This window comes from Hermetia illucens, chromosome 3 (assembly GCF_905115235.1).
Source record: "Hermetia illucens chromosome 3, iHerIll2.2.curated.20191125, whole genome shotgun sequence".
NCBI lineage: Eukaryota > Metazoa > Arthropoda > Insecta > Diptera > Stratiomyidae > Hermetia > Hermetia illucens.
In genome coordinates, this window is record NC_051851.1 from 137,541,499 (window position 1) to 137,557,322 (window position 15,824).

The 15,824-nt window shown below is 42.0% G+C and overlaps 1 protein-coding gene across 1 annotated transcript in view; it reads left to right on the top strand.

Annotated features, from left to right (window-relative positions):
• Positions 1–1,327: 1,327 nt before the first annotated feature.
• The window catches only part of LOC119651784, a 43,648-nt gene continuing 29,151 nt past the window's right edge, over positions 1,328–15,824 (top strand). The window contains exon 1 of the mRNA XM_038055543.1: positions 1,328–1,798. The gene's annotated coding sequence lies outside the window, so the exon portion shown is untranslated. The remainder of the gene's footprint in view (positions 1,799–15,824) is intronic.

Genomic DNA, 15,824 nt, shown 5'->3' on the forward strand with positions numbered 1-15,824 from the left:
TACTTCGGCGTTATGCTGGATCATCGATTGATCTTCAAGGAACACTTGAGCTACGTGGGCGAGAAAGTAAAGGAAGTTGTAGCTGCGTTATTTGGCAGGATGATAATATTGGAACATCTAAACCACCAAGGAGGCTGTTGCTAGCTAGAGTGTTTTATCCAGTTTGCTTTACACAGCACTAGTTTGGTCAAAAACCTTCAGTATATCGTGTGATCGTATTAAAGGTCGCTAGCGCATCTATAAGAACGTCAGACGAAGCAGCTTTCATAGTAGTGGAAATGGTATCCATTGATAGCTGAAGGGATTCGAAGATTATACAACTGGAAAGCACGCAGTGGCCATCGACGACGGGAAGAGAGAACGCGCACAATCAGGGTGTGGCAAAAATGTTGAGATAATTCCCACAAGACGAGGTGGACGCACAGGCTGACTCTAAATATCCAACTTTGGATCCTGCGCAGCCATGGGGATGTCCACTATCACTGACTCAGTTTCTAACTGGGCATGGTGACAATTCTCTCTTCTCTGTCTATACGAATACGAGGACTTGAAGCACATATTCTTCGTGTTTCTAAAATGCATAGCTTGAGCTTCGCTTGACAAAACCCTTATAAGTGGAGATGATCATTCCGCAAATGCTCGAATCCCAAGAAGTGTGGAATGCAGTTAGTGACACCATAAGCTGTATTTAGTAGGAACATCGAAGGTAAGAGCGCTTACGGCAGGGAGGGAACAATTCTCATTGTAGATGTAAGCCGCTAGGGCTTTAACCCACCCCACGATATAATATCTCTAGATAGTTCCGCGGGGCATAGTGGTTTTAGTGGGATAACCTTCCACACTGTGGATTTCGATCCTGTCCAACTCTACAAAAAAACAGACAGATGGACAGACCAGAAAACCATTCCGGAGAAGTCCTAGTTGAGTTCCAGTCAGACGAGTGTTGAAATGTTAATATTTTTGTACTAATAGTAATGAAAACTACTCAAAATCAAAGCAACTGCTTCAGCTTAAATCCATCCCTGCTTCAAGTGAAACATGCACTTTCAAAGAACTTTTGTCGCGCTAAAGATCAAACTTGGCAAATTGTTTCGTGCATGGAGAATGAAACTTTCAAGAGACGACGGAGACCATGATTATTAAAGGAAATGTGGAGATGAGTGTATTACGTATGGATCTGATGGCAACAATATCTGTTCGACGAAATGTTCGTATATTCCTATGTAGGTCTGTGGACACATTCGTCGGCTCGTTCATCACCCCAGAGAGAGAATAGAATTTATCTTAGATCTTGCGCAGATCTCGCACCGAAGATCTTGGTCTTGGCTAACACAACCTCGTGAATGCCATGCACATACATCTCGGGTTCAAGTAGTCGCAGTTTCAGTTCTGGATCTCATCCCATCCCATCCCATCGATCAGTTTCGCTAGTTTTCCGGGCGTGAAATTCTCATATGATCCATATATCCATAGATCGGTGCATTTTTGCAATACTTAGTATGTAGGGTGTGAGTGGCTGACGGATCATATTGGTGAAAAAATGAGGATGACTCGAAGTTAAAGCACCTACGCGGAAGTGACGAGGACTGATTAACGCCTGCAGATCACCTCTCCAAATCCACGAGTGATAGTGCAATAACTTGTTACACAGGTGCTAATGCAACCTCCGTTGAAGTAGTGCTTCGGTGCAACTGCAGTAGTTCAGGTGGTGCGCGAACCTTTGTTGTCGGCTAGACTGCCTGCAAGTGAAAAGTGGTGCTCAGTTCTCGCACAGAAGGAGTTACTCAACTGCATAAAGGTTAGAACGAAAACGAAAACGAAAGCGATCACATGCTACACACGGTGTTCGAGTGGTGCGTGCTGTGAAGATCTATAGAGTGTGAACCGATTTAAGCGTGTTCCACTTAATGGAGGGCATGTTAACAGGCTCAAATATCATGCTTATGGCTAATTGATGAGTCTTAAGAGAGACAACTGAACAATAATCATGGGTCCCCTGCAAAGATGATTGCGCACGATTTAAGCATATCAAAGATTAGTCACACTACTTAGCCAAGTATTTCAACACTAATTCACTTTGTATTTTTATTATCTTAGATTTTTTGAGGAAGGACAGTTTTCGGATGTGTCTGCATGCGTATCATAGCTCACCAGTTATTTTTATACGTACAGAGAAGTGCCTCATGAGTTGGTGTCTTTCTTAGCGTACCGCGCTGGCGACTTGCGACGAATTTATTAAAATTATTATGAATGCAATGAGCGAATATCGCAGGCAAACAATTCATAGCGTATGTAAGCTTTTGTTTATAATGACTGCGAATTATACACGCGGCAACAGGTTTATTATATGCAGATTAGTTGTGATTATGATTATGATTGTATTCGTTCAATTTTTCAGCCACAGTTGATTGCAATGAAGTCTCTGCGTAACACGATGCTTAGAAACGTTTTTAAACTGAAGTTCGTGCCCTACAACTTTTTCAAATATTTTTTTCATTAAACTAAGATTACAATTCCACAGTAGCAATTTAGTTGTAGACTACCATTTTAAGGAGTTGGATTTCAAATCGATTAATCTTCAAACCATTGAGTGTATAGCTCAAATTAATAGGAACCAATTCAACCTTCCATCCTTCCAATGTAGATGTAATAAAACCCTACTATCTTAGAAAATTAGCAACTTTGTATTTAGGACATTTACTATTACCAGAGCTTTCTGCTGTGATATCCAGCATTCAAATTTCCAAACTTTCCACCATATGTTCATTCAGTTTAAAGGATTTTCTTGGTACCATAATATTCATTTATTATATTTACAAAAATCGTGACCAGAGAATATAATATTGTGGACATTTCCCAATAAATCATTTTATGGGGCAGAATACTAATAGCTTTAAGTTGAAATGTCACAGAGTTTCACAAATGTTTCGCGGCTTTCGGTCGCTGTTTATGATACCTGCATATGAGCGATGTAACATACATATCTGTTTGCAAGATGGTTGACTGTTTCTGAACCAGAGCAGAATTAATCCAGAAATGCATTTAGTAGACTTTAGTGAGTTCGAATCCAGCAAAACAAGTAATTTTAATGACCTTGTAATAGATTGAGAAGAATATTCCCAATAACTCTAAAATTTTCACTGGTGAAACAGATTACGCGTTATCAATTGAATTTTGTGACCCGCATTGGATATTCGGAATAACATTTTCCGGCGCTGAGTTGATTCTTGTCACTCTAAATTGGAAATAGCTAGTTGTACTAGCCAGGGCCGCAGAGGAGGACGATAGAAGTGAGGTAGTTTCTATTGGGACCGGGGTATTTTTGAGGAGCATGAGATAGATACTTTAACACAATTAGATTGATTTTGCAATTGAAGGGGGGGAGTGGGGGAGTGGGCATAATTTTCACCCTGGGCTCGGATTCAAGATTTTCCTTTTATGATCTTGCTAGCAACGGACAGATCCTAGTAGTGCTATCAATTCATCGTCGAAGCTAAATTTCGTCCGAGATATGAATCATCATCAACGGCGCAACAACCGGTATCCGATCTAGGCCTGCCTTAATAAGGAACTCCAGACATCTCAGTTTTGCGCCAAGGTCCACCAATTCGATATCCCTAAAAGCTGTCTGGCGTCTTGGCCTACGCCATCGCTCCATCTTAGGCAGGGTCTGCTTCGTCTTCTTTTTCTACCATAGACTTTCCGGGTGGGATCATCCTCATCCGTACGGATTAAGTGACCCACCCATCGAAACCTATTGAGCCGGATTTTATCCACAACCGGAGGGTCATGGTATCGCTCATAGATTTCGTCATTGTGTAGGCTACGGAATCGTCCATCCGCATGTAAGGGGCCAAAAATTCTTCGGAGGATTCTTCTCTCGAACGCGGCCAAGAATTCGCAATTTTTCTTGCTAAGAACCGTTTCCAAGGAATACATAAGGACTGGCAAGATCATTGTCTTGTACAGTAAGAGCTTCGACCCTATTATTTTGTTAAGGGAACCTATGGTGAGACGTTTCGAGCGGAACAGTGTTTGTAAGTTGAAATAGGCTCTGTTGGCTGACAACAACCGTGCGCGGATTTCATCATCGTAGCTGTTATCGGTTGTGATTTTCGACCCTAGATAGGAGAAATTTTCAACGGTCTCAAAGTTGTATTCTCCTATGCTTATTCTTCCTGTTTGATCAGTGCGGTTTGATGTTGTTGGTTGGTTCGTCTTCGGTGCTGACGTTGCCACCATATATTTTGTCTTGCCTTCATTGATGTGCAGCCCAAGATCTCGCGCCGCCTACTCGATCTGGATGAAGGCAGTTTGTACGTCTCAGGTGGTTCTTCCCATGATGTCGATATCGTCAGCATAGGCCAGTAGTTGGGTGGACTTAAAGAGGATCGTACCTCTTGCATTTACATCAGCATCACGGATCACTTTCTCGAGGGCCAGGTTAAAGAGGACGCATAATAGGGCATCCCCTTTTCGTAGACCGTTGTTGATGTCGAATTGTCTTGAGAGTGATCCTGCTGCTTTTATCTGGCCTCGCATATTGGTCAGGGTCAGCCTAGTCAGTCTTATTAGTTTCATCGGGATACCGAATATGCTATCATAGGCAGCTTTAAAGTCGATGAATAGCTGGTGCAACTGTTGTCCATATTCCAACAGTTTTTCCATCGCTGTTGCTGATTTGCCTGGAGTGAAGCCTCTTTGGTATGGGCCAATGATGTTCTGGGCGTATGGGGCTATCCGGACTAGCAAGATAGCGGAGAACATCTTATAGATGGTATTCAGCAACGTGATACCTCTATAATTGCTGCACTGTGTGATATCTCCCTTTTTATGTATGAGACAGATAATGCCTCGTTGCCAATCGTCAAGCATTGATTCGGTGTCCCATACCACTTGGTGTAATTAGTCGCCTCCATATTTAACCAATTCGGCTGTAATTCCATCGGACCCTGGCAACTTGTGATTTTTTAGCCGATGAATTGCACGGATTGTTTCTCCTAAACTTGGTGGTGACAGTATTTGTCCGTCGTCTTCAGTTGGCGGGACCTCCAACTCGTCGATATTCTGGTTGTTCAGTAGCTCATCAAAGTACTCAACCCATCCCTCCAATATGCCCATTCTGTCGGAAATCAGATTTCCCTCTTTGTCTCGGTAGGATGAGCATCGAGGTGTATAAGGCTTCATCGTGCTGACTTGTTGGTAAAACTTCCGCGCCTGGTGCGGTTGCTCCCTGTACTTTTCTAGTTCACAGACTTTTTGGTTCTTCCAGGCTTCGTTTTTCCGTCTGTGAAATCGCTTCTCCGCTCGACGGAGTTCGTGATAAGTCTCTGCGCGTGCCCGCGTTCTTTGAGAATGCAACATTACTCGATATGTGGCATTCTTCCGTTCCGTTGCTAGCTTACATTCAAACCAGCCGTTCCGACTCCTTTTGCGGCTGGGGCCAAGTGCGACATGTCTCCAACCACAACTGCATGCCGATATCCCTGCTGAACTGAATATGAATGTTTTTGGCATACAATTTCGACAATATGCTATGTTTGACTAGAACCCGGTATTTGCTTTTATGTAGAAGATGGGGATTCAAAGCCAAACAAAACCACAGAGAGTCGTCTTGGAAGATGACACGACCGATTTGTATCTCTCCTGATGTTTGCAAGGATACTGATAGCTTAGTGCTCCAATTCTTAATTACTGTTCTCAGGCGAAGAACGACATTCGGGTTGATTTATGCGCTGCCCCGCCTTCCTGTCCCAGTTACTAGTGATTCGCAGTGACATATTCTGCCACATATTTCAGAAATGTAACACGCTTCGTGCGATGCGGAATGTCTGCTGCAGGATAGTGTGAATACTCTCATAGTAAATGTATAAAATACTTCTTTTATGTCTGATACGTTCAGTGCTGGACACGCTATCTGCTGGATAGTATGAACAGAGCTTTAGAACTGGAACCGAACTGTAGACTGGCTTGAAGCTGCACAATGAACTGAAAAGGGATAACTGGCAATTGATATACGCACGCGGTGGAAATGACATCGATTATATGACCATATGCAACATCGATTGCAGAAACCTCGATTACTGAATCAAATAATTATCCGGATTAATCTACTGATTGATACCCCTTCCTACTTTTTGCCCTTTTTAATGTGTCAGATCTGACATTCGTATCGCGAACATACCTCTTGAATTTCTCCCAACAAAGACCTTCCAAATATCGTCCACACTCTCCGTTGTACGGAACTACAACTCTACCGGATGATCATTCCCATAGCTTTTTCATAAAAATTGACTATTCAGATATTTTCTAACATTAATTCTCCTCACATTTCAGTGGAACTAATTAAAAGAGCATCCTTCCTTAGACATTAATCTTCGCTTTCCACTTTTCTAAAATTGTCCATAATGTCGCCTGATTCAGAGTTGAATGATTCCTCCTTGTGTCATTAAACTCACAGACGAAAATATCGTCTGTCCGTCTGTCTTCTTGTCTAAACAATTCTTCACAGAAATTTTCCCATCTCGCACATGCAACACATACTCGTACATAAATTTTCCGATCTTTTATTCCAAAAGTAATTCAATGAAGAACATTTTTTGGAAATTGATCAATATCCAGGCAAGCATCCACTGTACCTACTCAAGCAGTTGGGAATAAATACGCGGAAAGTAGCAGAACGGATTTATTTTTAGAGAAAAGCGCCAGGTTAATTGTGATGTTGTATTGGAAATGAGGCCATGGCTTTATAGCGATTTTCCGGAACATTTTGTATGTTATTTCTGGAATAAATTTGCATTCCGCTTAGATGTACCAATTTCAAGTGATCGCTTTATTCGTTAAGCTACACCTGCTGTTGATCGAATGAATGCCGCCGGTTGAGGGATACAGGAGAGAAATCAGCCGGACATGGGGTGGCAACAACCACGAACTAATCTTTAATTTTATGGCTCGTTTTGTAAAATGTAAACAATTAGAATCGTATTAATTTCTGATATAGTATGTAGATATTTTACAACTCATTTCCGCCTAGTTTTAGTGGAAATAATTTTAGAGGAGGTTACATACGTGTCAATGTTTCGGAAAAGTATTTAAAAAAATACAATATTTTGAAAAGTCCAGGAGGGAAACGAGAACATGAAATAATATTTGCATGAACTGGCAAATTGTTTAGAATGTCATTGGAGTCCTTAATCTACAACGTACTGATGCAGAACGTATATGAAGAAGTAGTCCCTTGCAATGAAAGTTTACAGGAAGTTCTTCTATTTGCTTACAGTTAGTTCCTGACTCAAAGCTCATTGATAAAAAATTTTTGTTGCTTTAGGTAGGAAACTGGCGAAACTAAATTAGATTTGCTAAATTTCCTTAAGATTTATCTTAATTTGCCATTTCTCGACAATAAATAGAAAGGTTTCATTGATAACATTCAGAATCATATTTTCCCTAGTTTGAAGTTTGTCTTCCTGTTTAGCCTTTGTTCTGTTTGGTAACGAAGTCGGCCCGTCTAGATCGAATGGTGCGGGTTGAGTCGAGAGGCTCTCACATCACCAACTAACGTATCAGGCCATCGTTACTTCGGCCGACATTTTGGTCGTTTCCCATCAACTTCAATGCTCAGACCGATCTTAGCTAGTAACCATATCATCAAATACACCTCTAGAATATACTGCTATGATTTTCCCATGATGGGTGCAACCAAATATCGATAGCGGATGAATTCATTTCGGATGGGATCACGACGGGTTACCTCAATGATGCAACATAACATCTTCGACTCCATTACCGTCAGGTGCCGCTCATTTTCTTTGATTGTCGGCCCGCTCTCGGAACCACTTTTCTGAGACGTTCATTAACGCCAGTTGTAGAACGCAACTTCATCCAAGTTTTTCACTTTTCAACACAATATCTTCTAAGCTTCAGGGGAGGCCGTGGAGTTAGCGCAAACTTTCTTGGAAGCACATCATCTGGAAGAGAAGGCGATTGAATTGACCGGGGGAGAAGTGGCGGTTTCTATAAACAATCAACACACAAGTGTTGTAAGGAAAGCTGGAATGTCTAGAGATGTTGGGGAAGCATCACATTCGTGATGCTAAATGAAAACGAGCATGCTTACCAGCATGGAGAGTCCTGTGAGTTTGCTTTCTATTTCTTGGCTTCCAAGATCGATGAAGCAGCTCTGAAAGGCGAGAATGCGATTGGGGTAATCACCAACATTGAAGGGTCTTTTGATTGTCTGCTTTTCTAAAAAGTTTATTATGCTGCATGGTGTTAATGATACTTTATTTAATGGATTTACGCTACGCTAATACTGCCCCCAAGGAGGTGTACTGTCGGCACTTCTATGGAATATGCCAATTGGTTGTACTGCAGGAACTGTCAACACCCGTTCAAGATTATGCGGATAACGTAGCTGTGCTAGCTGTTGTTCGAGACCTCGGAACGCGACGCTGATTTGATTGACAGTTGGTGCTTCCAGTGAAACCAAATAAAACAACGACCGTATTATTCACAAAAAGTAAGAAATCGGAAGGTTTTTGACTTTGAAAAATAAGAGAATAACCCTCCAACTTCCCGAAAAAGAGAGTTATCTTACTTAGAAGCTTCTTTGCAACAAACATGTAACTTATGTGCGATGCAGCCGCACATTTGTCTCGATATTGGGACTCAGAGCTCATTTGGTAATATGGATAAATGTTGCTAGCATCAGGCCGATATTCACATCCGTAGTATGCTGGGTTAAAGTGTTAAAGTTTTCGCTTTGAAGAGGTAAACTGAATTCAATTTTTTTAATGCCTTCTGATTCTCAGATCGCCATACATCTGGTTGGTAGGAGATATAAGTAGAATTTGCCTCAAGCGCAGAGAAATCTAGTACAGATCAAAAGAATGGGCGGCAGGGTATACGGAGTTTTTCAATAGCGATTTCTCAAAAAAAAGACAAGGTTCTGGAGTAAAAGTCCACCTCTGAGATGAAAATAAATAGGCTTTTCCTTTGGGACAATATAAACGGTCGTTCAGTGCAGCTGAAGTACATGGAGAGTTATTGTGGGCATTCTGATTAGTATTAACTCACTAGCTGGACATTTATTTGGTCAGAATAGGAGATTTTTTTTTTCGTTTTTTTTGGGAGGTAGTGTAGGTGAATGCATTTACGCACACAGTGTTGGACTCTCGATTCGGTACGTCGTCGGACTACCAACTAAACACCTCCCCATCGTCAGAGAGCTAGCCTGGATCCGCTTGCCACATTACTTCGGGCTAGTCCCCGAACTCTCCCGCCTTGCGGAGCCTTCAAAGCAGGGAATTCCTTTCACCAACGGGTGGGGAGAGGAGGAAGGGAACTGTCAGTTCAAGGAACCCCCTGCCATCCGACTCCTCCACCGGTCGAGTTCTATCTTCTTAGCAACGAGAAGGGCCCGAACGTAATGAGCAACACGGTTCCACCTATCAGCAGTCCTCAGCATCTCTTCCACAATGTTGTCTGGAGTGTGGTGGGCGTTCACGCCCCCTTAAAAATTGGGTAAGGAAATAGTCAGTCTCACCATGCTTCCGATTTAGCCACGCAATTAAGTTGCCGATGAGCCGCGCAGTCCATCTGCCTCTAGTTTCATTTTGCCAAGAGGGCTGCCACTCGTCTAGAGTGTGTTGCCGTTCTTCGCGAGCAACCACCTCCCTTGGCTCATCTCCCTTTCGCTTTTATATGGCCTGATGCTTCCTAGCAAGAAGGGCAACGGGGATAATTCCCGCGATCACCATCACGGCTGGTTCAGAGACAGTGCGGTACGCAGACGCCACCCGTAAAGCTCCCCATCTCTATACTTGCGGGAGGTGCTCAGAGGTGGCGGCGAGGAAGATGGGGCGGCAACCCTATCGGCCAAACCAAAACCAAGTGGCCGAGGAGAACCTCCATAGTGGTGGCATCGGGAGACGCTGTAATCACTTTGGTTTGCCGGCCGTGATTCAGTAGGCGAATGCTCCAAAGGCCTAATAGGGCGATCAGACCCGAGTCTGCACGGGGACTCATTTGAAGTGTCAAATTTGTCACGAAACTTTACCAGGGGTATACTGGTACCATGGGAACTGGGAAAGCCCATGGACTGACATACTTCGGGTGAACTCCTGTTGTATGTGAGGACAGCTCGGTTATTTGCGGTTGGCCCCCCTAGTGGAAGTTTCATGGTGGTTGTGGGTATGCTCAAGCGAAAAGAGACATTCGGGCCTCGACGTGGTGTTGCGTATCAACACGGGTGCCGTACTCCATAGTTCGGTAGAGGTTTAGGTAATTCTTGCATCCACCAGTATGAATGCTAAGCCATGCACTTGGTATAGACTGGTACCGTTGTTGCTTGTCTCAGCGGGGCTCTGATTGTGGTCACAAAATCAATCCGTGTCTTAAGAGGACCGTAGGATTTAAGTCTCACGACAGGTGCCTACTTGGGCTTCACTGTACTTGCGCGAGGTGTTTATGATATACCTCTTTTTTAAGAGCGCCAGCCCATACCTCTGCGCCGTAGAGCAGGACAGACTGCGTTGAGCTCATCAGGAGACGTGCGTCGGCTACTAGACGTAGGACCCCCAATTTTTGCCATTAGCCTACTTAACGCCGAAACTCCAGCCGCAGCCTTGTTCGCTGCTGCTTGGATTTGCTCAGAAAAGCTCATCTTTGAGTCAAGAGTCAACCCGCAGTAGATATCATATTTTTTATGCTAATGTATTCGAGATGCAGCGGATAGCATCACATCCACAAGCAGAGATCCTGGGATACATCAACCAATCTGGAATATTTTCCTAGACGTGACCGTTGAGTACAATGGACCACTAATGTTTCAGGGGTGAGAGGCTAATCCTCTCTCCGAACCTATACAAACAAGGCCGTAGGAAGAAAATCCGAACCTGGGATAAAAATTATAAGGAAGAGTTTGGTCTCGTGTAGGATCTATGCGTCCCCCTCGACAAAAATTTCTATTCTGAAATTATTTGCCCGGAGAAACACTGATCAAATGACCCAATACCTTTTGTTTTATTCAGCTCCATAGGCAAAAGGATATGCATATATGATATATAATATAATAAATAATAATATTAACTGAAGATTTGTTCAATACATTTAGCGTGGAGACGAGAAACTACAACAACGCATATAAAATATATTTCCCGATTGTACTGGAAATACGAGGAAAAGAGTCACTTTGCTGGGGTATACAAAACTCTAAAAAGAGAAAAACATTAAGAAGAAATGATAGGATAGATGGGATAGACACCATCCCAAAACGTTTGATCTTCAAAAAGATAGTTCTGAGCAAACTTAAATCGTTTTACTTAATTGACTTCATTAACAGAAGTTTTATACTGTGTTATACGTGAAAAGCATGGCGAGGCAAGTGCTGTGGTGGGGTTTTCATTATGGGGCAGACGAAGTGGATAATGTGGTATTCGTGAAGAAGAATATGGATGCGAATGCGTACATCGATATTTAAAAAAAAGAAATCGGTATGTCATCGCAAAGTAATTGGGTGCTTGTCAAACATTCAAGATATGCCAAAACAGTGACCTGAAAAATACGTATGTTGTAGTGTTCAAGTGTCCGAAGTTACTCAAAATAGCTCCACAATCCTCGGACTGCAATTTTATTGATAACCTGCGGGATTATGTCGACTTGATGGATCGTCTTCTCGAATAATCGAAAAACAATTCCAGTCGAATATGTTCGACGTTTGGTGGAATCCATGCCACTGCCCAGTGAAGGCTATATATGATGCTAAAAATCTCTATAAGGAGTATTCAATAGTCATTTTCTTGAGTTGTTAATGTGTACGTTACTTTGTTATAAAAAAAACCATATACAACTCCTCTTACCCCCTTTCTGAACACTTATGTACTTCGTATGACAGTGTCCGGATTTCAACTTCCCTTGCCGTATATGGTTGCCATTCACCCTTTGGTGGATAATAGCGCGTCAACCACGCCTACATGCCATCATACACGGTCCACTAAAATGCGCTCCAACTCCTGCCAGGACTTTCTGAGACATTCGCGCTCCTCCTCTACTGTTCTGCGCCAAGTGTCCATTGATCAGCTTAGGAGAGTGAATACCACTGCTTCCCGTAGTCAGCAATGGAGTTGTCGTCCTTCCTTAATGTGTGACCTATCTACTGCCACTTCCCCTTTCTGATCACATCATCCGCGGGTAACTGGCCTGTGCTCCGACCAAGTTCTTTGTTTGAAATAGTATCAAACCAACGTACCCCGATGGCACGTTACAAACAAGTGTTGGGGCTCTTGAGTAGCAGTGGGACTTACTTTTCCCCCATATAGCAACACACAAAAAAATTAGTACAGGACAGTCTGAACTTAAATTTGATGTTCAGATAACTGTACTATATCCAGATTTTGGATAAGGCAGCAAAGGCGGATCTAACGCTGTTTTTGTGTCGAGCAGCATCAAGTTCGATGCAACTATCGGTGGAAATCGTGCTTCTTTGATATGTAAATTGATCAACACTTTCGATGCTCTGTCCATTAATGCAGATAGGGAGAGTGCGACGACTCGTCAAACTGACTAGCCATTTCATCGACAAGAGACGAAACTTCACCGGATGTGATATAACCAGTATACTTACTGTTGTACTCAAGAAGGGCGAATATACCCGACTTTGCAATAGGACTCAACTTAAGCGACTCTTGCCGGGAAGTCTCAGCGGGGGTTATTTGGTACCATCGGATCCGGGATGGCCTTCTGAAATCATATGCTCTAGAAAAATTCCTGAGCCGGGAGCATATCCCGGCCCGATCACGATGGTTGTGCCCATGTCGGCTCAAACGTGGAGCTTCCAAATCCCTCCGTCCGTTGATTCGCTTCCGAGATAAGAGCATTTTTGATGACGGAACAATGCTCATCAATTTGAAACTATTTGGAAATTCTGGGATATTGAATTCCTTCGTGTTACTCGTACCTAGCCCGCAATGCAATGATCAATCTTCCTCAATTTGTGTCGCCTTCTAATCAATTGGTCCACCAGAATCCAACCGTAAGTCGACTTAGTTGTTCCCTTGATATTATCAAAGGCCATAGTATCACACTGACATGATGTAAACAATGAGGTGATATAAGTTTGAAGTTTTCAATCAGAAGAGGCGATCGCTTTTCACACTATCCCACGGGAGGGAGGAAAATCCTGAACGGAAATGAGCTTGCCCTTTATCGGCTAGGCTCTTGAGATGATTTTTTATGGGGGCCAGCAATATTTTTGCTACTATCTTTGCAACAACAGAGAGTATACCCCTCCATCGTACTCAAAACGGGTGTCCATATATCTGATGTATCATATAACTATTATTCATAGGATGAAGCCTCAAAACTCAATCTCTCTGAGAATGGGAATTAAAGTGTGTATGATCACGAAAGTACATCCTGCTAGTATGCGGTGACGCTTTGAAGTATTAACTTCAAACCAATTATGTCAAAAATAGGATGTTAACAATCTAATTTTTAAGAAATCTCCAACATTCCAGTTTGCCTAATGATATCTACCCAATTTGAAGTTAAGGAAGGGAAGCTATACCGATTTCAACACTTCATACTACGCAATCGTAATTCGATATCCGCACGTTAACTCTATCTTCCATATCTTTCATCTTTCCACTTCTTTCATGCAACTTCATTTTAATATTTCCCAGGAAGCCGGAGGAAATGTACAAACACATCTCACTCTGAATACTAAAATAGAAATGAGAAAATCTAGCTCGTCATATTTTCATAGCGCCTTTAATGACATCGTCGTGCCATAGTAGCTCGTGGTATATCCTACGTGCAATACGTACATGCGTATCAAAACTTTCTCAAATTTTACACTTGACTTTGAAAACGGAAATTTTCAAAAGAATGACACAATTTTATGGGAGTCTAGCTATGCATCACTCGCCGTAAGTCCAATTTGAGAAGGGATTTATAAATTTAAATTTAAATCATGATGACGCTGAGAGGCCGACGCTGAGAACAGAAAAATATTTTGCTTGAATGGAGCATCCACTCAACAACAACAAAGTAGATACGATGAAAACTAGAAAGTATCTTAAGTGCTCAGCACTGCCTTGGCTCACAAGTCGGCATTTTTCTTGGTTTTTCGGTTAATTCTTTTTATCTCGTTGCTTACACATTTGGCAAAATGCCCGAAATGCATAAATCTGCACAAAGAGAGGTGGATGTACTATGGCCGACTTAATAATGCCTGGCAGGCATCCGTGAAGCACGTACTTATGTTGTGTGTATCTAACTTGAGTTTATTTAATGGAATTTCCATCCACTTTTCACGACAGGGCGGAGAAATTTCTGTTTGAAATCATAATATTTTCCTTGGCGATTCAATGTGTCGATTTGTAATCTCATTATAATGAAAGTTTATCACCGAAATCAAATTTGTTTTGCCCAATTTGTTAAAGGTAATAAACATTTCGAAAATTGTAATTTTCAGATATTGTTAAAACTATAAACATATTAACTTGTAGCTTTTATTGTTATCATCACTTCTTGACTTGTTACAATGTCGCCTCATGGTTTTGTTGGTTCTTTTATCAGAAAATCCATTGCCAACTCAAGTCTGAATAAGAAAGAACTACTTATCCGGTCCTAGTGCTCTCAGGGGAAAGGGAGGGTTGGCTGAGTCACTTCGGCCTTGGTAGGAAAGTCTCAAGTCAATTTCACTTCACAATTCGAAATTTATTATAAGTACGGTAGTCTCTACGCGGGCGGTGTGATGACTGAGTGGGTTGAATGTCAGCCCCCTGATCTTCTTTCTTCGGCTACAAATGCTGGTTGTGTCATAGGTACTTTGAAGTTTTCTTGTTGATATGGGCTTATCGCTTGCAAAGCGCATGCAATGATAGTGAAACCGTGACACAGACTCATTGAACATGAAACGGGGCAATAAGAAAAAGAAGATTGCTTGCATTCTCCACCAAGGGTTAATTAATTCCCACGCACAGCCTTAACGCTTAACGCTCTCCAACCTTAACAAAAGTATATCTTATTTATTTAATTTAATTTAAGGAAAAGTAAAGTCAATTTCTAATTACGTACTCGCATTGTCCTCAGAGGGAAGAGCAAGTAAGAAGCTTAATCAACGCTTCAAACGAAGAATAGAAAAGCTTAAGCTCCGTATCGCGAATTGCCCTCCACGACGGAAACTTCGAAATCCGGCCTACGTTTTTTTAACTGGATATAATTCTCCAACATGCAATTCCAAAGTTTGAAAAGAATAGTCATATGAAAGGAGACTCGACATTGTTACAAGTAAAGGAGATTGAGAGTGCGGAGCCGGGAAGAATAGTCCACACGGGAAAGGAAAAGGGGGTGTGTCAGTGTCAACTTGTTCAACAAGTACCAACGCACTAGTAAACACGATCAGATAAAGAACGAGGGGAATAAAAAATAGGAATAGTAAGTGACTTAGGATAAAGCCCTGCGGGATTCTAAAGGAAGGAAAGGAGGAACAGGATGAGTAACCATGAAAAGAAATTCTGTAGGAGCGGCTAGAAAGGTAGGAGGCAAGCCTTTAGATAATTAAGAAGAGAAAATGAATAAGGGGGCAAATTGGCAAGTGGTTGCATGTGATTTAAAGTTAAAAGTAGAATTGAATAGAAGTTTTGAGTAGTTTTTGAATTGAAAGTGATGCGTCTATCATATCAATGGAAAGTGAAGGTATCTAAGCGTAATCTTCAAGTGTTTCTGGCGATTAAATTATGTGAATGATACAAGCCCGTGTAGCACTATGATGGGAACAAATGGTTTCCGAAATATCGGTATATACTAATACTAGCGAAAAA